The following is a 25,104-nucleotide window of genomic DNA, read 5'->3' on the forward strand; positions in this document are numbered from 1 at the left end:
TGCTAGAGAATAATTTGTATGTATTGGATAACTTCTTGAGATTTGATGTATGTTACTCTGGCAAATTAATTGACATCACAGCTCACTTGATTCCCTTACGTGATGTTGGGATGTCGTCGATGACCCAAAAATGTGCCTTATCCAACCATTCAACATGTCATACTGAGCCTACTATACATTTTTTCCTGATAACTCTTGCTAACTTATGGGATGCATCTAATGCAAATGGAAAACAAAAACTAATGACTATTGGAATATTAGGTTATTTTCCTCTAGAGAAATGAAGATGTTTGGAATTCGTTTGTTGGTCCTCAGCAACCTCAACATGTGGCTTAGGAGAAGCCTCTCTAGCTCTACCTCTGTCTGGTACCGCTCCACGGGAACTGGTGCTACTCGATGAGCAAGACCTCTAACTTAGATCCTACCTCTACCCCTAGTCGGGGTCTCAACAAATGCCTCGGGGACTGCTTCCCCTCTACCACTAAAAGCAAAAGCTCTGGTCCTCGGCATCTTCCAAAACAATATACCACAACTTAGAACTAGCGAAATTAACCATGAACGATAAGAAAATGCGAATAAAAGGAAGTTTCCTAACAATCCTTGTAGCCTCTTGAAGATAAGTACAAACGTCTTCGTACCGATCTTCAAGACTCTACTTGACTTGGCTTGTCCACACGTGAGACCTATGAACCTGGGGCTTTGATACCATTTTGTCATGACCCAAAAATAGACGTCATGTTACTTGTCTATTCCCACCAAGACAAGTCAACCTCAACCCAACAAAGCGAAAGAAATTGCATAAATGCAATAAAACAGAACAAGACATAGGTAAAAGAATTATTCATTCTAAACAATACCCCTAAACTTGGTTGCCACATATGCAAGCCATTAATCAAAATACTGAATTTGAAAGATAAATAGGAGTCTCAATCTTTGTTGCTCGAGTAGAACAAAGCATAAAAAGAAAAGGAAAAGAGGGTCCGCCAGAATGACAAGCAACTCCCTCTCAAATCTTTCATGAGCCCCGACAACTATGAGAAGAAGAAGATCATGCGGGTCTAGACTCAGAACCTACATGTATAAAGACAAGGGGTGAGTACCAACAACAAGGTACCCAACAAGAAACCTAATAAACAAAGAAACTAGCTAGAAAACGAATACCCCGGACTCTCAAACCAAACCTCCTCAAACTAAAACCTGCACATAAATCAACCTATCCTAGCAATTCTACAATACACGGCTCACAAGGACCAATATTCACAATCTGATAACCACAATGCAATAATTAAACAAATAAAACAAGTCAATCTCAAATTCAAGTAGTTCATTCACACGCAACAAATACATCAATCTCAAGTATCAAGCAAGTCAGGCATAAGCATTAAATGCATTATGTCACAATAATAAATATCCTGCTTGAACCATTTCCCATTGGCTTTATATTGAATCACTAGCAGGAAATGATCTCAGCATCACAGCACTAGTCGGAAATGACCTAGGCCTAATCACACTCGCATGTCTCATAACGGTGTTCAACAATCAATGCACACAAGCACTATCACACCATATAGAAGAGACAACAAATTGCACAATTCAAGCCACATTCATGCTTTCAAGCATTTCAGCAATCAATCAATTAAGGACACAATAAGGCAATTTACATCATCATGATCATCACATAACCTTTTTCATTTCAACCCTTTTTTATTCATTTTGATCTAACAATCAGATAATTTAACCCTTCACCCCATCCCATTACTCCCAACACACAAGCAATGAAGGAAGTATAAGAATTAATCTAGAATACAAGATTTAGGAAACCACTTGCCTTAAATCAAAGAACAATCACTCTGAAAGTTGAGCCTTCCCCTTCCGAATCACTTCCAAAGCCAAACAATCTAAAATAATGAAGTATTCACAATCACTCATCGGAAACAACAATTCTCATATCAATTATATAGAGAAATGGGTCAAACAACTCAAAATCCAATATCAAAATGGAGGTTTGGATCTGGAAAATGATACTTGAAAATAATACTCAAGGCTTTAGGAACTAATTAGGGAAAATCATTTTGAAAATGGGCTTAAAATCAGCTCATAAGCTCACTTTCCTTTAAAACTTAGGTTCAGGAAGAACCACCAATTTATCAACCCAAATCTTAATTTAAATTCATAAATTCAATGATAATAATGCGTAATCGAAGATTTAGAGTTAAGAAGCGTTACCCAAAAGATTTTACTCGAAAACTAGATCCAAATAGCCTTACCAAAGCTCCCAAAACTCAAAAATGGTAAAAATGGCGTTGAAACCTAATAATGCTCAAATCACCCTCCAAAATAAATAAAAAGAGTGAGTGATTGTAGTCAGTAAAAAACTCAACAAAGAGTAGGGGTCGAATCCCACAGGGAATGGTATATCGTAGAGAATTCGTTATCAAGAGATTACGACTTTAATTTAGCTCATTTGTAATAGTAAGAAAATTTTGGTGGATGGTACCACCAACTTAATATAAAGATTTGATTATCAATTCCGTAGTTAAACTAAAATATCAAAGAAATCAAGAGTTAACAAGTAATCTAGAGGTGCGGGAATTTGATATCAATGTCACATATGAGTGATTGCGCTTTTTTATAGTGACGAACATTCATGAATAGGCTAAGTCAACTTCAATGACGCTAATCATCTTTCGATCTCAAAGCATTTATGCCTAGACTCTCATTTCAGTCTCGTCTAAATGCCAATCCTAAACAACCCAATACCTTACTCTATCCTCTCTTTCAAGAATAGGGAAAATAGATTTGACCCATAACCTCTGTTTCGATCAAGCTACAGACATCAGACCTCAATTGCTAGTATTGAACTAATTACCCACTCCAATCAATCTCTTTCAAGCATCAACTAGAGATCGAAAGTAGGAATTAAGTTTGTAACCTTAACCCTTAAGTTAACCTCATGGTAATTAGATAAAATTCATGCATGAAAAACAACAAAACATAGCATAACACAATACCCATTACATTAAATCAACACCAAATCCCATTAGAGTACCCCCTAGATCTTGGGGTTTGAGCCACCCATCACAAAAATTAAAGAAATTATACCTTCCATGAAAGCAACCATGGGTAACTGAAATCAAGTAATTAAGAGTAAACCTACTTTGGATTCAACTTCAATTTATCAATTTTAAATTCCAAAATGTAATACCCTAAAATCTAGAATAGTGTTCTAAAAAGGTGAAGTGTTCTTCAAAACTCTCTCCAACTCGCTTTTTTATTTTCTCTCTAATTAACATCCCAAATAAACATATTAGAAATTATATCCTTTGGGCTATTTATACTTTCCAAAAATTTGGCTCAAAATCCGCTTCGTAACAAACTCGGTGACATTAGTTGGGCTCGCCAAACTAGCTCGGTGAATCGCCCTTCGCTCCTCATCTCACCTTGTGATGCTCTACGCTTCAGGTGTTTGAACCTCAGTTAGCGAACTCGATTGAGTCAACCTTACATATTCGGCAAATCTCTAAATACCACTTTTGTTTTCCTTTCGAGCATTAAATCTTTACACTACACACTATCACTTTGGGCGATGTGTGTGGGGATCGTCTTTCTCTTTCGATGCATCGCCTTCTCTACTGGAGTTCACCGACCTACTATGTTGGGACAAGTGTTATGCACTGTCAAATTGGATGAGGTCATACTCAATTGGCGATCCTCTCTTCATGGTAGGTGATCAACAATGTTTACTTTGCACTTCTTTTTGTATTTTCTTGTCATTCTTTCACACATTAGTCATTACATTGTCCAATTGCCTTCATAGCTAAAAAATCATAAATATTGTATTAGAGTAGGACAAAGTTAGGCATTGAGGACACTAATAATTGGGATAAGTGGACCTTAAATAAGTGAAAATCAACCATTCAAAAAATCTTGATAGTCAGAAAACATTCTACCCAGGTCTCAAATGCTAATCGCGACCCAGAGTCACGGATCGCGATGACTAACACAATCAACTCATTAACATTAACCATTGCGATCACAGCAAGACCCTCGCCATTGTGATGCACTCTATTATGATGCTACGTGATCTCAATGAGGGAGCCTTGCCATCGCGATGACGAGCATGGTTATGCACCAGAACTAGAAACTAGCCAAATCACAGTCATCAAAAAAACCCTCGAGATTCGTTCAGAACCCCGTACACACAAACCACATATGCAAATCACTTATACTCGACATTTTGGACTCAATGGAACCGTCAAAATATGAATTTGAGGCCTCCTTGAACTGACATCCATCAAAACCACAAGAAACTAACCCAACACCTAAAAAGGCTAAAACAAACTTGGGATTTCTCAAAAATCAACCAAGACCTCACCTGGGTCTAAAATCATCCCCCGAATCCAACAGAACTCTCAAAATTTTGATTCGAGCATCCAAACCCTGAATGTTGAACAAAGTCGACCCAAAGGCTAAATTTCTACAATTTCACAACTTAGGACTTCAAATTATCAAAAAGACTTGAAATCTAAAATCAACATCTTTCACGAATTAGATTTCACATTTTGGGATTGATGGAACCGACAGAATTCCATCCCGACACTCGAAACTCCAAAAGACCTCAAAAACATGTTTCTTAAAAACATAGCCTTTAAAACTCACAAACTTACCAAAATCTCATCTCTTAACCAAAAGTTCAAAACAAACTTTTAAAAATCTATCATTGAAGACTCAGGGTCAATAACGAGAGGGGGGAAATAATAAATTCATAAAAAATTGCAAAAATAACCGATCGGGTCATTACAAAAAGGGCCTCACCAAAACTTTGAAAGAAGGAACTCCGTTGGAAACCAATCAGCCACTACGAGGCTCACCCTGACTAGGATCTACATCAAAGGGATAACAAAAATAGGGGGTGAGTACAAATCAAAGTACTCAATAGGCTAAACTGACTGAGTATAAGCAATTAATTAGACTTAGAAGTAACTAAGAAAGCGTCCACCTTCATACAGAAAAAGTCTCATTTCAGAATCAGTGCCGCCAATTAATATAGAGCGGCATGAGTAATGAAAACACATAGGGGGCAGATAATAGTAAATAAGCACGTTAATAGGTCACAAATCACAACAAGACTGACCAATGATGCAATAAGATAATGAAAAGATGAAATGATGTGGTGGTTCCAAGGCCGTCGCACAACCTATCATATACACATTTTTAAGCCTCTACCGTCAAGACAAGGACCAGTGGGGACTCGCAGTCCATATACCAATCTCAATATTTCAATGTCTCACTAACTTGTCACCTCAGTGTGGTCAAAGATATAAGTAAAGTGTCACATTTTCTTTCTCAAAAAATAGTCTTTCTCTATTTTCTCATATTTCCATAAGCCATAATATGTTGCATGAGTATGAATGTTTCACAGCACATACAATACAAAATATAATTAGTTCATTAAGAGTGGCAAATAACATCAAGTTCCTGATTCAACAAGTCATGAAATGTACCCTCAATGACAGGGATAGAGGAGGAAATTCATTCGAAATCAATCTTTACCATGATAAAGCATTTCTTTAATTTTAAGATGTTCATAAGTCAACTCAAGCCCCTAACTCGGGCAATTTCTCAAGTATCATAGGCTTCACACAATAGTTAACAGTATCACGTAAGCCTCCATACGATGCTTCAAAAGAATTAAAAAGGGGATATCAGCAACTTCTAAGGGATATACGACTACTCATTTAATAGTTGACTCCCTAAGAATAGGTTAAATACTGATCTTAGTCAAAAGGATGGATAGCTAAACCTACCTCAAGGCTGAAACTTTACACAAACAACTATACTGGAGCAAATCCTTAACCACACGCTAACCGGAACGATCTCCCACTATTAATAATGGAAAGAGTTCATCAAAAGAAACTGAATGATACCCATATTGATAGGATTTGAAATCGGGGGTAAAATAGTCCAAAAATTACTTCAAAAAATGAAGGGGCGAAATCAGACTTTTTTAGTTGAAATACACTTTCCACTAGCCCAAAGGGAAATGTGGTTGAAAACTCCATTAAAATAGATTAAGAAAGAGTCCCAAATCATCAAAATACCATTTCACCAATTTTAAGGGAAGAACCACAAAATCCACTTTAAAAATAAAGGTTTAAAAATGTTTTTTTTGGAAGATTAAAATTGAAGGAATCAATAATGAGTATGAAAAGGGAGCTTACCCACATAAAAAATCACTAAGAAACAAGCAAGAAGCACCTCCCAAAGCTCCAAGGGTTTGAAAATGGTGGAAATGAGAATTTTGGGAGAAATCCTGAATTTGAGTTTTTTCCAGGAAAATTTTACTCATCGCGATCCTGAGCCACTAATTCTCATGGTCGTGAAAGGCACGACAGAAACATTGTGATAGTGAGAAACCTAGTCCGCGATCACGAAGGCTTAGAGAAAATGGAGCTTATTATAAATGCGATCCTATGGACCCCGATCGCGAAGGCCACAAAAAAAACACATCGCGATCGCGAGACAGAGAGTCGTGATCGCAAATGTCAAAAATGACTACACCAGAAACTGAAAACCAGCAACTCAACTAAAATAAAAAGCCTCTGAATTGACCCTCGGGAATCGTTTGGGGTTCGATAAAAATAAAATGGACATGCTACTACACTAAATCAACATTCTGGACGAAATGGAATCGTCGAATTTCTGAGAAGAGGTCAAATGACAGAATTACACTACCGGACAAATCTTAAGGCTAAAACTCAACTTTTCACCCAAACGCCTCAAAACTAAACCGAAGGCCTCAAAAACTTTACCAACAACCTAACTAGCTCAAACTCAACGTTCCGAACGTGATTGATATACCATGAGTTTACGGTATTTCTAATACATTTCACTTACAAGTTGTGTGTATTTAGGGCCTTTTTGTATTTGTTTTTATGTGTTTTTATCGTATTTTGCAGGAAAGATGTTCAGGCGCGGAAGTATAGAGATAGCTGAAAGAAATGTAGAAAAAGGGCATTCACGGAGGTGATCTACGGACCGTAGGTACATTGACGGTCCATAGGTGATGACCGTAGATCAGCATGCAAGATATGGAAGACAAATCAGGGAAATCTGACCAAGTGTGGAACCACGGTGGACATTGACGGTCAGTAGATTGATCTACGGACCGTACTGATTGATCCGTAGATCGAGACTGCGAGGGTTCCAGTACCTGATTTTTGAAGATTTTAAGCGTGGAGCTATGGAGGGGATTGACGGACCGTAGATCGATCTACGGTCCGTACTACAAGTCCGTCGTTTGCTTCAGAGAAGCTAATTTTTGGAAGCTGAAATATTTTCTAAGTCCTGGCTGACGGAAAGGACTTACGGACCGTAGATCCATCGACGGTCCGTAAGTCAGTCTCGTGGAATGAAGACGCGTGCCTGAACAAACTTTCCTTAATTTGTTTCCTTTATAATTTAGGATTTATTTTCTATAAATATGGCATGTAAACCTCGTTTTTGAGGGTTAGACATTATTATTCTAGTTTACTATGTGACTTTGGGGATTATTTTGCAACAGTAGCACTTATTGATTTCCTAAGTTTGTTTTGAAGATTTTGGCTTTGCAATTCAAGTTGAATTTCTGGGTTTATTATTCTCTTTACGTAAGTTCATGATTTCTTCATCTAAAACTATGAATTATGTTCTTGCTATTATGGGTAACTAAATCCACAACTAGGGTTGTGGAAACCATGAGCGATTAACCAATTATGAATAGTAAATAAGCAATTCTTGAATAGTATTTTGCATGCATTGATAATTCTTTCGTTTAGACGTCTTTTTAACGGTGGCCAACGTTAGAACTCGTCTTGTTACTACTTTCCGGACCAAGGAGGTAATTAACAAGAAAAGAATTATCAATATAGATTTAGTGTGATACTATCTAATAGGCTAGTGTCGATTGGTGCGAAGTAATAACTAAGCCAAATATCAATTATGATATCTAATATGAGGTAAAGGTAAGGGTTAGTAAATTATACACACATAGCCGGACCAAGGTACGGGGTGAAATTCTCTAGATACCAGACCAAGGATTTAGAGATACCTAACTTATCACTTTGCATGTAATACACTAGGAAAGGATTGTTGTTACTAGGATTATTGCGTTATGAGCTTGTGGGGAGCACGTATACCCTAGTTATTTCTCTTATCTTGATAACAACCAAAATTGAGTTTTTATTACTGATTACTTACTAAATTCTTACTATTTGTTTCACACAAACAAACCCCCCTTTAATTACATGTTTCTGGAAGTAATTTGACTAATTGAATATAATTGTTGGTTAAAGTAAAGTCTAAATCATTTTCCTCGTGGGATCGACTCCAACCTACAAGTTGGGTTCTTTACTCAATAACGATCGCTTATACTTCTGTAGGGAGGTGTAATTTGAGCGTATCAGTGATGGAACTGACGAAAATCCCATATGAAACTCGAAACTCCCAATGTTGACCAAAGTCAACTCTATCAAGAACTCACTACACTATAGGGGTCAAATCATCAAAAACACACCCGATCACATAGGGGACCACACCAACAATCCCCGAAACACAAACTAAGAATGAAAATGCTAGGGGAAGGTTAAAATGGTAAATTCATTATAAAAAGTAATTTCACAAGAAATGGGACAGTAAATTCATATTCACAAACTACTTCTATCATGTTGCTTTGATACGAATGGAGATTATACTTCTTCAGCAAACCTTGGTAGTGGGGGAGAAAGTATTTGAGCTTGCTCTACCACTGGAAGTACGTTCGATTCTTGGAAATAGTTCCTCTCTGGTTTTTTCACTTTGTGATGTCAAACTTCTAATAGTTTAAAATGTTTCAATCATTCACCCGTTTTCGTACAACTTTATTGACTCATACACATTCATATGCAATTGAATTCCGAAAAGGCTACTCATCAGAAAATGTGAAGATGCTAATTTATTTCATAATGAAACAAGGTATTCTGGTGTAGGAGAGGTTTCATGTCACAAATACTAATAAGACCACTATATTTCTAAGCCACAATGATTTCACAACATCTTATATTTCAAATTTTCATTCAAAATTAAAGATGTATAAGAGAGATACTTACATTTGAAATAGAGAATTCTGGTAAAATAAAAATCTAAAAGATCAATACTTAAAAAAGTGTATTGTTAAAGTAAGAGCATTATCAATACCTTCTAACATGAAAATGTTTGATGCACAAGTAAATATGTACATTTTAATTTAATAAAAATAAAAATTTAATTGAATATAATAGATATTTAAAATAGTTTATTTTTATAAAAAATCTTAATATTAAAAGTACATTGATACTTGTCCTTTTTTCAAAATTTTACTCTGCACTTTTTTAAAAAAGATTAGTCAAACATAATTACTTATAAAAAAATCAAATGAATTAGTTAAACACAAATTACTTTTATTCAAAACACTTTTATGAAAAGCTATTTTGAAAAAATATTTCTAGAAATAAGTAATTTTTATTAGCATTGTCACATAGGCTCTAAATATATAAACATAACAGGTAACCTTACAAGTGAACAAACAAACAAAAAAGTAAACTCAAACAACAATACTCAAAAGACTCAAATAACTTTTCATGAGAGAAGATATCACCACAATTATTTTCCAAAATTTACTAAATTCATATCTCATGAAAAATTGTAAACATACCTTAATTATGCAAAAAGTAATCATCAATATTTTTCCATCGTAACCATCTAAATCAACAAAATAACTTCTCACAATGGATACTCATCAATCATCATATATTGCTCTTAGAGAGCAATTCATGTTTTAAGATTTTGTAACATAGAAATTGATTATCAATTATTATATTTCAAAAAATTTAAATCGTTAAAGTTACCCATCTGCTATTCTTCTATTTTAAAGTGGAAGTAGAATAGTAATTAAAGACATGCGCTAGCTTATTGTCACGGATTTAGACTTCCACGAATACTCAGTGCAACACTTGAAAACTTACTCACGAATCTTTCACGATCTTTCAAGCTTAAGTAAGCCCTTTGAAACTTAGATCGCTAAGAGAATGAAGAAAGACAAAGAGAGCTTTTGAAGAAGGCTTTGTATTGCTTGGAAGATTGCTTTATTACTTGCTTGGTTCTTGATTCAAGCTTGGATGCCTTACAAATGAAAGCCTCATCTATCTATACCACACACCTAAGGGCTTAAGTGTACATAAAAATTACTACACGAGTCCCTACATATTTAAAATATAGTTCATCTTCTAGAATTCTCTACAATTCTAGAGAATTCCAAGATATTTTTTAAGGTATTCTAGAGTCTAACCTCTCCAAGACTCTATATTCTTCTCCCTTAAGCTAGCTGACTTATGCTTTAATTTTATGCCTAAGTGGGATGACAAAGTGGCAGGTCATGACACTCTCCTCCACCTGATGCTGCGATGACTGCATCACATTGCTGCTACATGGACAACTGAATCTTGTCTTCTCACATGCATGACCAGTAGTCCATTGACTCAACCAGTACCCTTGTGCAAGCCCTCAGACATCACATCTTTTTCCCCTTTTGTAACTTCCCTATACATAGTGGTGAAGCCCCTTTTGCAATATTGTCTTTCATCACCCTCGCATTGCTAGCTACGAATGTCGACTCCTTCTTTTTAAGGCCTCTCACGAGCTACATGACTATTAATCGAACTTGTCCTTCCGTCTTTGTTACCTTAACCAGAGGCACCATACACGATTATTTTTTCTCCATGACTAAGAGTCGGTTGAGGAAAGGATTGATCACGGTGTGACACTTTTGGAAAAACTTCTGCCAAGAATGATATAAAATATATCTAAAGGAGCAACACTGAAGTTATTTTTACCTTGCCACTTGCCTAGCGTGATGCTTACTCTATGCGCGACCCTACACACAGTAGTCGATGGTGCGTTGACCATCTTGAGTTGGGAGTTGTTTGGACTGTACCTCAACCCTAGCCCTGTTGTTGTAATCTTGGTCATGATGTTGGTCTTTGAACTTGTGTCGACCATAGCAAGGTCGGTCTTCCATTAATCATGATGTCTACATACTGTGTGCCATACTCTTTCATCCTATCTAATTCTTTGTGATGGCTCCGCATAGTCCAATCAAGCCCAACTACATCATGTCTAATCCTTGTCCTAGTTCTCGTGCCTCCCTATCCTTCCGCTCTTACAGGATGGCACCAAGGTTTTTCAGTTTAGGGCATCTAGCATAGCTATGCGACCCACCTTATATGTAGTAACCATTTCTTTTGGTAGTTTTTGCCTTCCTCTCTATATCACCTTAACATCAAGACTTTTTGTCATCGTACCTATAGGTTTCATGATTCTTGAGATGTGGTCGCTGCTCTTCAATATTGTCACGATCTCCCCCACCTTGGTCATGACTACCTCTCATCTCATCTCCTTTTGCTTTGTCAGGATTTTCATGTGTAACACCTCAGAAGTTGAAAAGTAAAAAGGGAAAGGATATTGTAGAAATTGTCTGAGAAAAGGTTTTACGGGACCAACCTACGGACCGTAGGCATGGAACCATAGGGTATGGTTTTTGTATCATTAAGTTTCAGTACCTCATATAATGATTGATCAGGATGGCTCATCAACATTTGTATGAGTGTAGATAGGTCTAATAGGTGAGTCCCAGTGTAACACCCCGTTATTTGAAAGAACTAAAATTAGAAAGAACCATTTTTGGAAAGAATGAAAAATCTGAAATTTGGCGATTTATGTTAAGTATGAGTTTTGGGTCAACTTCAAACGTCCAAAACTCCTAGTACAAGATGAGTTAGGTGGGCAACAAGATATCAAATGAAAGGTCTTTGAATTATCTTTCCAACGCCATCGAGTTTTTCATTTTTGATCTCATATGAGGGAGATATCCCAGATTTTAGAGGGGTATTTTGGCCTTTTCATTAACCAATTAGCTTAATTCGTTTTAGTAATTTATTTGGGGTCTAAACTGATTTGGTTCAGTTTACTCTTCATTAAAATTATGCTAGGGTTTTGAGAGATGACAAAAGAAGAGAAAAGAGGAGAAAGAGCCAAAGTTCGTCGTGTTCTTGAGTTCTGCTTGTGGATTTCGCAAAGGGTTAATCCCTGCGAGGTATGTGAGATCATGTAGCATTGGGTTCATTCACCCATGCGCCAATCATGATTTAATTCAGCGTATTTACGTTCTTAAAAGTAGAGTTTATGAGTTCTTAATGAATGTTGTTGAAGTTTCATTTGAATCTTGATTATTGAGTTTTTGGAGGAGTTTTTGATATGATTTGATGAGATTTAAGGTTGTTTTTTAGATGATTCTTGTATACTTTGGTTGGGTAATCAAATCTAAGTGTTTGGGAAAAAACCAATCGAATCTAGATGAATTAAGGTCGAAAAATGAACAACAAATTTCATCCAATTTTTCTGGGAAAAGGAGTGGGGCGTCACGCCACTCAGTGCGCCCCACATCAATTTTTGTAGTGTGGGCCCTAGGGCGCCGCGCCACTTAGTGCGCCCCAACCCAGGTTCTGTAGGTTAGGATTTGGCTCTTTGCACCACTCAGTACGCCAGGGTCGCCAACTCCTCTACCCTTTCATACTTCTTTCTGTTTGAGTTCCCTCAAATCGTACCTATGTTTTCTAATTGTTTCCTACACTCCAAGGTATGTTTAAACATCGAGATATCATCTATAACATGAGATCATAACCCTTGAATCCATAATTCAAATTCAAGGTAAGCTAAGAGTCAAGTTTTGATAGTTCTTAGAGTCTTTCAAAAGTCTTATACAATCGTTTTAAACTTATTTTAAAGACTTGAGCATTGGATTGAGTAAGAATAAGAGTGAAGTTATTTTCTTCAAAAGACTATATGGGAACTAAATATTCCTAAGAGTTAAAAAGTTTTCACCTTTAAACAAGAGAGGAAACACAGGTTTTCAAATGAGTTTTCATGAGTAGTTTTGAGTTCCATCTCTTTTAAGAGATAAACTTTTTGAGTAATAATCTCAAACCACAGAGAAAGAGTTATGTTTTTAACATATGAACTGAGTATATTTTGGGAGTAGTATTGAGCACCGATATGGGGACGAGTTCATAATACCTCAAGTCTCCATAAACCATGTAGCCATCATGGGTAGAAAGGGTCATACTTTTTAGATGATTCCTTAATGTTTTTTAGCTTAGACTAGTGGATCCACTTAGTTGAGGCATTCTATATCCCGACAAGTTATAGGAAAGTTTTGGCAGCGTGAGCAAGATATTGTATCATCACATATCTCATAGTGATGGTTGTCGGTTAGAGAAACTCCACAAAGTTATATTTTACTTTATTATATATATAAATTGAGTTGTTATTGTATTTTAAAATACATTGAGTTGCTATCTACTGTTTTTAATGCTTTATATAAACTGCATCTTTATTGTTGTTTATTTCTGCATTGAGTTGAGTAAAGCTGAGGTAAGTGTTTCTTTTAGATTCCAGTTCAAGATTATGTTGGTTTAGATTTCCCCTCACATTCTCGTACGTTCCATGTACTGATGTCATTTGTCCTGCATCATTTTATGATGCAGATACAAGTAACCATGATTAGTATCCAGCACCTCGTTGATCCAGTTGAGCATTCAGGATGTTTTTATGAGTCTTCTTGCTTTTCGAAAGATCCCTCTTTATATTGTTTTTTAGTATTTCAATTGTTAGGATTATTGGGGGTCTTGTCCCAACACTCCTCATAGTATTAGAGGCTTCATAGACAGATAACTATAGTTCTTTAGTATTTCCATGTTTAGTTGTTTATGTTAAGACTTGATTTGCCACTTTGGCTAAGTTGAATGTTTATCTTTAAACATTCTAAGTTATTTGAGATGGTTTATTTAAATGCATTTGATTTCTTTATTAATGTGTAAAGTCTTATGTTGAGAGTCTAGCTAGGCAAAGGGTTCGCTTGGGGCCAACAATGGCTCTCGAGTGCAAGTCCCGCCCAGGGAATAGGCTCGGGGCATGACATCTAGACTGGTGAATTTTGAGAGTCAACTTGTGTTTTACGGTTGGGGTACATTGGTCATAGAAAGCTTTGCGAGCCGTAGACCATTCTCATCAAATTTGATCCAATCTTAAAGATTTATGAACTATTCTACGGTTGACCAATGCGGTCCGTAGGGACCGTAGGTGCAAATCGTAGGAAGGGGTTGGCAGTAATATCAGAGCTTTTAAGTCTTTTCCCTAGGTGATTAATTTCTAAAGTAGATCATTTTGGTCCTAAATCTAAGCACTATATAAGTCCCTTAGGCCTAAAAACTACCCATTCTGAACTTTTCTCCTAAATTCCCTCAAAGATCACCCACAAAATCCTCTCTAGAGCTAAGGAAGGAAAAAGATAAGGTTTGTCTTGAAGAACTCCAAATCACCAATGATTGTGTCATTGCTTACTAAGGTATGTTAGTATTTACCTATGGTGTCCTTTCCTCCATAGGGTTCCTAAATTCTCCAATTTTACAAGTTAGATTCTCCAATAAAAGTTAGGGTTTTATTCAATCTTCATAGGTTCTTTTCAATTGATTGTTTTCTATCCTTTTATGCATGAATTGAAGTAATTATATGATTTTAAATTGAATTCACATGAACCCATGCATGATCCATGATTTTTGGACTATGATCATATGATGAAGCTTATAAACTATGAAAGAAGAATTTATGAAAGTATGCATGTTCTTTCATGAAATTGATATAAATGATTTAAGGTTGCTTTGAGAGTAAAGCATCAATGTTATTGTTGTTGTGAAAGGTTTTCTCACATACTACTAAGAACATGATTTTGAAAGGGTTTTCTCACAAAAAAATGATTCATAAGGTTGAAAGGTTTTGTCACCTAAGTTGAATCAAGATTAAGGAGGTAGTCTAAATGAACTTTAGCTTGGATTGTTTGCTTAGATGTGCTTTTCCATAGATGATGAAATGAATAAGGTTAATGACTATTTTGTGCGATTTTCGCTTAGCACCGAGATGATATTAAGATGGAACCTCTCTCCTTAGTAGAGGTTGGGTCTCTAGAGGCAATCTCCCTATCCCATAACTATGTGTCACCATAGGATAATTGTCTTAGATAGACATTAGCTAATGGATCCTCTTTAGCTCAAATTTATGGTTCTTACCTTGGCAAATAAGGACACCTCTTTTCAGTGTAGGGCAGATACTGGATTCCATGTTATAGCTCACACTATCTATGTTGGTTAAATTGTAGGCTTCCCACAATAATGAACTAAGGTTACTTCTAAAGTATCTCACATGTGATTTAAAGATATTTAGCTTGCATTGACCATGATTATAATTTATGTTCTCTAACCCTTTTATCTTATGATTTAGTTGTGTCATTGAATGTCATGTAAAGTCCTTTTTAGCATGATTTCATAACTCTTATGCATTGATATCATAATTGGTACATTCCATGTACTAATGCATACTTGTTCCTACATTATTTTGCTAATGCAGGGTCAGACTCTCCTACCTCGCACATTCATGGCTAGTCGATCTGGTGGTGATCAGGAATTGGTGAGTCCTATGTTTCAAGGACCAGACATTTTTACAGCTTTATGTCCTTTCAATTTACATACATTGTATGATGTATGGATTATGTCTCAATCACTTCCTTATGATGTAATAAATGGCTTATTGAGACTTATGTTAGAGTTCCGCTTTTTGTCAAATAATTTATGATATAAAATTGTTTTCATGAAATCTTTCTTTTTATTATCTTGTATGATGTATGCTAAGTGGCTTGTGTAGAGGCTCTCGGAGTTTTATACGCCATGTTATGCCTAGGGTATACTTTGGGTCATGACATCATGCCTAAAATCTTGAAAAGCTTCGGCCTGCGTGTTGGCTTCCTAAATAGTCCTGACCTACCGGCGCTCCAACTTCGTCTTGGCCCAATTTTGTAGCCCATCCATGAAGTGGAACAACATATCAACATCCGTGAGGTTGGGAATCTAAAGAGTGAGGGTGATGAACTATTTTACGTACGCCCATATTCTGTATTACTGCTTCAACTCCCTGAACTTGTGTTTTGCCTCATAAATGACATTGTTAGGGAAGAAAGCCTTCTTGAACTCAACTTGAAATTGCTCCCAAGTGTTGATGGTGCAAAGCCCCTTCCCTATCTCAGACTCGTTATGCCTCCACCATAGCATAGCTATCTCTGATAGGTATAACACGACAGTGTTGATCTTGTTCTCATCACTCTTCACCATGTTGCACTTGAAGTAATTCTCCAAATGCCATATTAATTTATCCACCTCTTGCACGTCACGGATTCCTTTGAACATCGGTGTCTTGAGAGCCTCGATGATGGCCACCATATCCCCATTGGGTATATTAGATCCTCCAGCTTCCATTCCTCTCTTGAGCGCTTCCATCTTGGCATTCATGGTTTATTCATGCTTAACGCATCCATCAGCTGACACTCTAAGGAAGTGATGACCTTCTTTATCTCATACTATTCATGCTTATGCGCCTCCAAGTCTTACTGGATGTTGTCATTTTCTTCAAGGGTGAAGTCCTCAAGAATTTTAAACTTGACATCAACATTTTTCAAGTGTTGGCCTAAGGTTTCAACATCCTATCTCGCTGTGTCAACCCTTTTGATCCCTTCTACTCTATGTGTGACATCAATGGGATCCTCACCACGTTCATCATTACTTGCTTCAATGGTTGAAGGTGGGTAAGATGTTACTTCTCTTGGTGTAGGGTCAAGCAATATTTCCTCGCTACTCTTAAGGTGCATCCTTCCCTTGCGGTGCTTCTTTCCACCATCCAACCTGGCATTGGTGGTGCTAGCAGTGTCGAAGTCTCCTTCATTGGTAATTCCCTTAGTATGAACCTTCACTCTAATACCACATTGTCACAAACTTAGAATTCCACTAATACTTTGTGCACACTTGACAACTTACTCATGAATATTTCATGATCTTGTAAGCTCATGTAAGCCCTTTGAAACATATATTGCTAAGAGAATGAAAAAAGAAAAGGAGAGCTTTTAAAGAAGGCTTTGTATTTATTGGAAGATTTCTTTACAACTTGCTTGGTTCTTGCTTCAAGCTTGGATGCCTTACAAATGAATGCCCCATCTATTTATACTAAACACCTAGGGCCTAGAGTGTAAATAAAAATTACTACACAAGTCCCTATATATTTACAATATAGTCCATCTTCTAGAATTCTGTACAACACTAGAGAATTCTAAAGTCTTCCAAGATATTTTCTAAGGTCTTGTAGAGTCTTCCACAAACCTCTCCAAGATTCTAGATTCTCCCCCCTTAGGCTAGCTAACTTATGCTTTAATTTTATGTCTAAGTGGATTGATAAAGTGGCGGGTCATGATATTCTTCTATGTTTCCATCTTTACTAGCTACTCCACAAAAACAAATTAAGTGCTTTCTCTGCAGCTTTAATTTATAACACTAATCTTTTTAAAGTATTTTCTGGAGATGGTAGATTCTTGTGTTGATAACGTGTTATGAAACAATAACACAATAAGAAGAATATAGTAGAGAGAATAAAAAAGAAAGAATACTTATTATTCCTATTGAGGGATAGAGATTAACCAGTGATTTAAAACGAAGGAAAACCCCTTTATTTATGGGGAAAAACTAACTTAATGCTAAAATTTGAGTTCCTAAATTTTCTCCAAGGAAATATAAAGATAGACTTTCACTAAAATAAACTTATATTTATAACACAAATAATATTTTTAATTATGTATATGTCGAAGTTTTCTTGATGAAAATAAACTATTGATAATGATTCCCTAGGGCAACCTGACACGACTGACAGATAAGCCAACGTTAATAGCAGGTCTAATTCTGCGATAAAAGAGCTTTGTTTCCACACCGAATGTTATGGACAAGTCCCTAAGAGTCAAAAAAATTCGTAAGAGTCCTTAGACTATCTATAAATATGCTTGCAAATCCATCAGTCCAACATCTTTCCGCGATAGACGACATATGCTAGAAGACTATTAGGATTTTTTCTATTCAGAGTTACAAGTCAATACAATAACAAAAGTGATTCTATGACACTTGAAAAACTGTAACTGAAGGTACATTTCTATTTATTTTTCTAATATGTTTAGGCTTTGATCGTGTGTTAAATTTATGCTTCAAAAGTTATAGATTCATATGAATCCACTACCATTACACTTGTCATTGACTAATAAGTATTCATACATCCTTAATTAGAGATTTTGATTCAAACTATTGTTGGGATATATACTATTAACCACGTGTTTAGATATAGTATTTATTATAGAATAATTATTTATTTATTTTAATAGATCATATATTCGTTTATCATGCTTGTGTACTTATATAGTAGATGATTTAGTGTATAGAGTTTAAGATTATACACAGAGGATTAAATCATCGGTTCTTATAAGTATAAAGTTTTTTTTGTTCACAATCTAAGATGGAAATTGGACATGCCATCGGTACGATTGTAGCACAAGATTATATGTAGTTTATCTTGATTATAGTTCCAACTTCTTGTGCTAGTGCATTCTGTATGTATTGAACGGGACCGAGTAGAGATAGTTGTTTTAGACTGACTGACAAAAGCAATTCTCTAAACTATTAAATGTGAATATCTGACACCACAAATGTATGTTGCATGAGTAGTTATTTTTTCATCAAAAATTTATTGTTCAAGATTGCATTGATATCTATGAGGTGTGTTTTTGAATTTTAATATTCAATGTATACATAAACATGCTTTTCTTTTGGAATTTTAGAATTTCGTTCTTTATTCTTAATTCGTGTATCTATTTCACAAAATGATGATATATGATAAGGAATTACTGAGCGGGAAAATCTTAAATTATACTTTGGCCAAACAACGTTTTCAACCAAATTGATCATAGTTTTGGAATTCGAAAAAAAAAAAAAGAACTCTGATTGATCTAGAATTTGGTAGATTCATAAGAACGACCTAGTAAGAAACTAAATTTTTCTGGATCGTTATATGAGTTTTTGGTCATATTTGATTAAATAGTAGTGAAGTATTAATTTTATGTGTTGGCTTAGACCTTCCTCCCTATCGGATGAAATTGACATAAGTCACTATGTATTTAATCGTCTAGTTTTGATAATCTGTATTAACTCTCCTAAACTGAGTAATATAGGATTGGATCAATGTAACTAGAGGATTTTCCCTTGACTTAAACTAACAGTAGACTATCCATCTGAGTTAGGTTTGTATAAGTTTATGGAGTGAATAATCGATTATTGTACATGTGTATTGCATGAGTAGTTCTCCAATCCCATCGATTGGCTATTTGAGATGCATGGATATATATGTATAAATGAGCCCTAAATCTTGTTATTTAGGATTATTCGAAATATTATGATCTATTTAAAGTATTATATCTCATATTCTCAATAGACTTTACACACCCACTTAGTACTACTTAATCTTTTCTTTTGGTAGAGATAAAGATATTAATTCAAAGAATGCATTGTATATGTACCTTATGTTAGAAGGAATTATTTTCAGTTTCTAACTAGATAAGAGATGAGTATTTAATATTTTTGGTTGTAACTCTCCTATCATTGAGTTTGATGAATATTTTATTTCTTGTGGTATATTGGTGCGTGATTCTTTTATTAGTATTATTTCTCATGAATTGAATTATATTAATCTATCTCATAAGGAAAAATATCTTTTAAATTGAATGAAACTTATCTGTACATTAGTGTCTAAGTCATTTATTCTGAATATAATTGCGAGGTTGGTTAATGGATGAACATAACGGTTCATTGAAAGTGAAGTCACTAGCAACATATGAGTCTTGTTTAGAAGGAAAAATGACTAAGAGACCTTTCCTCTTAGAAAAGGAAAAAGAGGTAGTGATAAGTTATAACTAATCTATTCTGATTTGTGTAATAAATGAGCATTTGGGCAAGCGATGAATTTCAGTATTCTGAGTTTTCAAGAAGGTTACTCATGATATGGATATATTTTTTGATGTTTTGTAAGTCTAAATGTCTCGATAAACTCAAAATATTTAAGGCACATGAAAATAGCATCATGAAAAATATATAAAGTCACTGCAATCTAATTGTAGTGACGTAAACCTCTCTGCACTCATAAGTCACTTATCTTATAGAATAATTGCATTTCAACTGTCTACACCAGACACTCTATAATAGATTGTGGTAGAAGAGAAAAGAAGTAGACTCTTATGAAGATGATATGATTAATTATTGATTTATTATTAGTTATTTTGTTTCTTTTGGGATAGGTTCTAATAACTACATATCACATTTTGCATTCAATTTCTTTTAAATCAGTACCTTGAACAACTATAGAACTAGTTGGATTTGACGTAAGTCTAATCTGTGACATGTTCCTATATAGGATTGTTCAGCACATGTGCTGAGTGGGAGAATAAGAAAATTGGGATTAAGAACAGAATGTGTGTGTTAATTAGATATCCTAAAGAATGAAAGAAGGTTTATTATAGTGTCCTAAAGAAAATAAGACAATTGTTAACACAACTGTCTGATTTCTAGAAAAGGATCATTTAGTAAACCATGTTCCTAGAAGTAAACTAGTTTTACAGGAATTGAACAAAGAAATAACATATGAGTCAGTTGTAAATTCAGACACTCAAGAACATCTAACTGGTATGTCAGAATTGACGTTCCATTGCATTTACGTAGTGGGAGAAACTTTATTAGACATAACAATACTACTACCTCAAGTAGTGAAAGTGATGTTGGACAAATTAAAGAACACTACATGAAAAGTAGTTAATATTTCATTACCGAAAGGTTTTGAGGAAAATATTAAGACTCAAGAACATGAAAGTGTGACTATTGTAGTAATACTTAGTCGTAGTGGGAGAATCATAACAAAGATTGATTGATTTTGTATATTTAAGAGGACTTTCATGATAAACCTCTGAAGATCTAATACAAAAACGATAAGTTACGACTCAGCATTACTAGACGAAGTTGCATAAGAAGATAACTTTGTAAGATCCTTTTGATAAGAAACATAAAAGGAATATTTGTGAAAGTTGTAAATACATTGTTAACAGTCTAAGTGGGAGATTGTTAGGGCATATACTATTAATCATGTGTTTAAAAATAGTATTCTAATAATTTTCAAGATTAAATATCTTAGTGGGAGATTGTTAGGGTATATACTATTAACCATGCATTTAGATATAGTACATTATAACAATCGTGATGGTTAAAAGTCTAAGTGGGAGATTGTTGGGATATATACTATTAACCACGTGTTTAGATATAGTATTTATTATAGAATAATTATTTATTTATTTTAATAGATCATATATTCGTTTATCGTGCTTGTTTACTTATATAGTAGATGATTTAGTTTATAGAGTTTAAGCTTATACACAGAGGATTAAATCATCAGTTCTTATAAGTATAAAGTTTTTTTGTTCACAATCTAAGATGGAAATTGGACATGCCATTGGTACGATTGTAGCACAAGATTATATGTAGTTTATCTTGATTATGGGAATGGTATAGTTCCAACTTCTTGTGCTATTGCATTTTGTATGTATTGAACGGGACCGAGTAGAGATAGTTGTTTTAGACTGACTGACAAAAGCAATTCTCTAAACTATTAAATGTACTTATATTCTTAATCCTGATATAACTATTATGATCTATATATGTTAATTATCGTTTTGATTTATTAAAAGGTGAGATTCTAAGATAGGTCAATATTCTTGGTAGATTGGATGATGATAATATATATTGGTGAAATAATAAGTTAGTTGATGGAATCCATATCTCGATATAGAGATTGATGATATGCCTTTTTGAGAAGCTTAAAGTTTTCATCGTGTCAAACCTTGCAAGTGGATTTAAGAATCCGACACATGAAATAAGTTAAGCAATGCTCTAAAGGAAATTGATCATTGAATTAAGTTCGTCAGTAATTTAATTTATTGATTGGTATCTGTAATCTTAACATGGAGAATTACATATGTGTCTAATGGGGAATTTCGAAATATAAATAGAGTGCAATTACAAATTTCTAGTGGAATGATTTGTAATTTATTATGGTAAAAATAATTCAAATTAATTATTTGGAATTATTTCATAATAGGAGGCCTCGGTACTTAATTATGTGGTCCCTACCGTGCCCATATTTATCTAGAACTCAGAATTTATTGTAAAGGGAAAAAGGAGAAGTATGTGTCTTTCTCTATTCTAAGGAAAGGGAGAAGTATGTATCTTTCTATGTTCTAAGGCAAGGGAAAAGTATATCACTTTTTCTATTCTAAGGAAAGGAAGAAGGACATGACTTTTTCTTTTCTAAGGAAAGGGAAATGTACATGTATTTCTATTCTAAGGAAAGACATGGTATTCCTTATCCTTGGACTAAGAAGAAATCTCTATAAATAGGGATTCTTCTAACCCTTGAAAAAAGATAATTTTTTCCATAAAATACTTGTCCACCCAAGTATTGAGAGGGTTCGGAAGTGAACTTGGGATCACTGTACGTAGAAGACCGTAGAACTGTGGTCTCGTTTGTGGACTAGCTTATGAATTTGCTTGAAGTTTCTAGCTTGTCGACTAGCTTGTGGATTCACTTGAAGGTATCGGCTCACGCTTCAAGAGGTAATTCTGAAATTAAATTCAGAAAGTTTATATGCCCTAACATGATTGTACTTGTTTTAGTATAAACAATGTGTTGTCTATTATTCATGTAAGTTGTATGATTAAGGTATGCTTCTGCTGTGCATATAGTTTTCCAACAACTATACCATAAAATTAACTTTTTCAGTCAAGTAGTTTTCCATTTTCCATTGGAACTCTACTGAAATTTTAAAAAGAAATAACTAAATACCGACCTTTTAAGGTCAGTTCCTTTAAATAATTTTTTTAACAAATACCAACCATTGGGGTTGGTAGTTTTATTTATTTATTTGTGGAATAAAATTCTGATCTCGGTAAATCAATTTTAAAGGTTATCATATTTTGTCACTAAAGAAATTGCCCTTTGGATGTTGATTTTCTTTAGAAAAAAATAAGTTTTTTTAAAAATAAGTCTAAAACCAATCTCCGGAAGTCTTAAAGTTAAATGCAGATTTTTAATTTCATGTTTGAAGTTATTCCTAATTAAAAATACTCTAACTAAAAAACAAGCACAAAATAAACAACGGCCTCAAAAGCCATTATTTGTGCACTCTGGCCGGAAAAATGAATGCATACTTTGTAAATTGTAATAATGAATTAGCTAGGCTGAAGAAATATATACTTCATCCGTACATTTTTATTTGTCCACTATATTAAAAATAGTTATCAAATAATACTTGTATAATTTAGAAAATTAAAAGATAATTAAAAATAGTTATCAAATAATACTTGTATAATTTAGAAAATTAAAAGATAATTTACTATTTTGTGTGTATTTTACCCTTGCTATTAAATACTATTCAATATTTAATATATTTTCCAAATATTCAAAAGTTAATGTAATAATATTATCTCTATTATTTATTTTTTCTTAAAACATGTTAACTAACAGTAGACAATTATTATTGGCATATATATGGAAAGAGAAGAGAATAAATCACTTACTCCTATAGTGGGACTTCAAGGCATAAAAGTAACAAAATAAAACTAATAAACAATTACAAATTGAAACTTTTTTTTTTTCTATTTCCAAATATTTATTAAGGCAAGAACATATTGAGAACATGAATAAACAAAAAGACAATTTCATTCCAAAATCTATTTACCAAAATTGACCGGCAACACATAATATGGCTCTTAATTATAACCCCCCCACCCCACCCCCACCCCCACCCCCACCCCCCTCCAATTATTAATGATGTAACAGTACTTCATTTGGAGAAATTAGAAGTAGAACAAGAAAATGAGAAGTGAAGATGCGCACTGGTGGGTTGTGTCATGGTAACAGAGTCATTGCCTACTATAATTCCTAGAGTTACGGCTTAAAATTGCAAACCAGACTAATGGGATTCTAGGAGAAGGGAATACATCAGGTAGTCATAAAAAGGGGCGGATCTATTAAGGGGTGTGGGGGTGCCAACTTCGACGGAAACTCTATATATACATAGGTATATATATATAATATTTATATTTATATAAAGTGTGCCACCCAAAGAACAAAATTGGCTTGTGGTGCCACGGTAGGAGGGCAACTTTAGAAAGTTGATGATGCGGGTTTGAATCCCATTTGTACCTATTTTTTTTAGAAAGACGTTTTTTTAAGAAAAAGGAAATTGTTGCACACGTTCTTTTAAGAAAAATTAGAGAACTAAAATTAATTTATATCGAAAAGACGAATAATTTAATCAAATATAAAATTAATTTAATCGATAAGTTTATTTGGCACCCATGAACTCTAAATCCTGGATCCTCCACTGGTCATAAACCAGTTTCTTCATCCTCAAAAGGGAAATCTCTTGAGGAACAACAGGGAGATAAAGGAAAAGGCACAGAGCTAGACTATTATAACATGGAGGAGTTCTCGATGCTCAGATATACTCCTATATGTAATTATACCTTTACTGCTTTGCAAATAGGAGATAATAATGCAACTGCAACCTCACCCATCAGGAAAGGTGGACTCCTATATCCCAATGACTTGGGTAGTTTGGAATGTGAGAGGAGAAAATAAGTGGTATAAGGGGAATGAGTTAAAAAAATATATCAAAACTAATCATATAAAGGCTGCAGAACTAGTGGAGAGTGAAGTAAAGACAGATAAAGCTAGCAAAGTAATACAACATGGATGCTCAATATTTCATTGCCAAGTTAAAAATAAAAGGGATGGGATGGAATGCATACTAACTGTTATCTATGGAAACAGAATGGAGCAAAAAAGAAGTTTATGGACTGCCATTCAACAACTAGCTAATGGTATGAACTTCCCTTGGATTCTAAGGGGTGATTTTAATGTACTTAAATCTCCTAAAGATAAGTTGTTTGGTAATTCAGTGTCATATGGAGAGACTAAGGATTTCAATGAATGCATTCAATAAACTAATCTCACAGAACTTCCATGAAAGGGAGAACACTA

The sequence above is a fragment of the Solanum verrucosum genome, unplaced genomic scaffold (assembly GCF_900185275.1).
Source record: "Solanum verrucosum unplaced genomic scaffold, falcon-dt-bn FXZP01001237.1, whole genome shotgun sequence".
Lineage (NCBI taxonomy): Eukaryota > Viridiplantae > Streptophyta > Magnoliopsida > Solanales > Solanaceae > Solanum > Solanum verrucosum.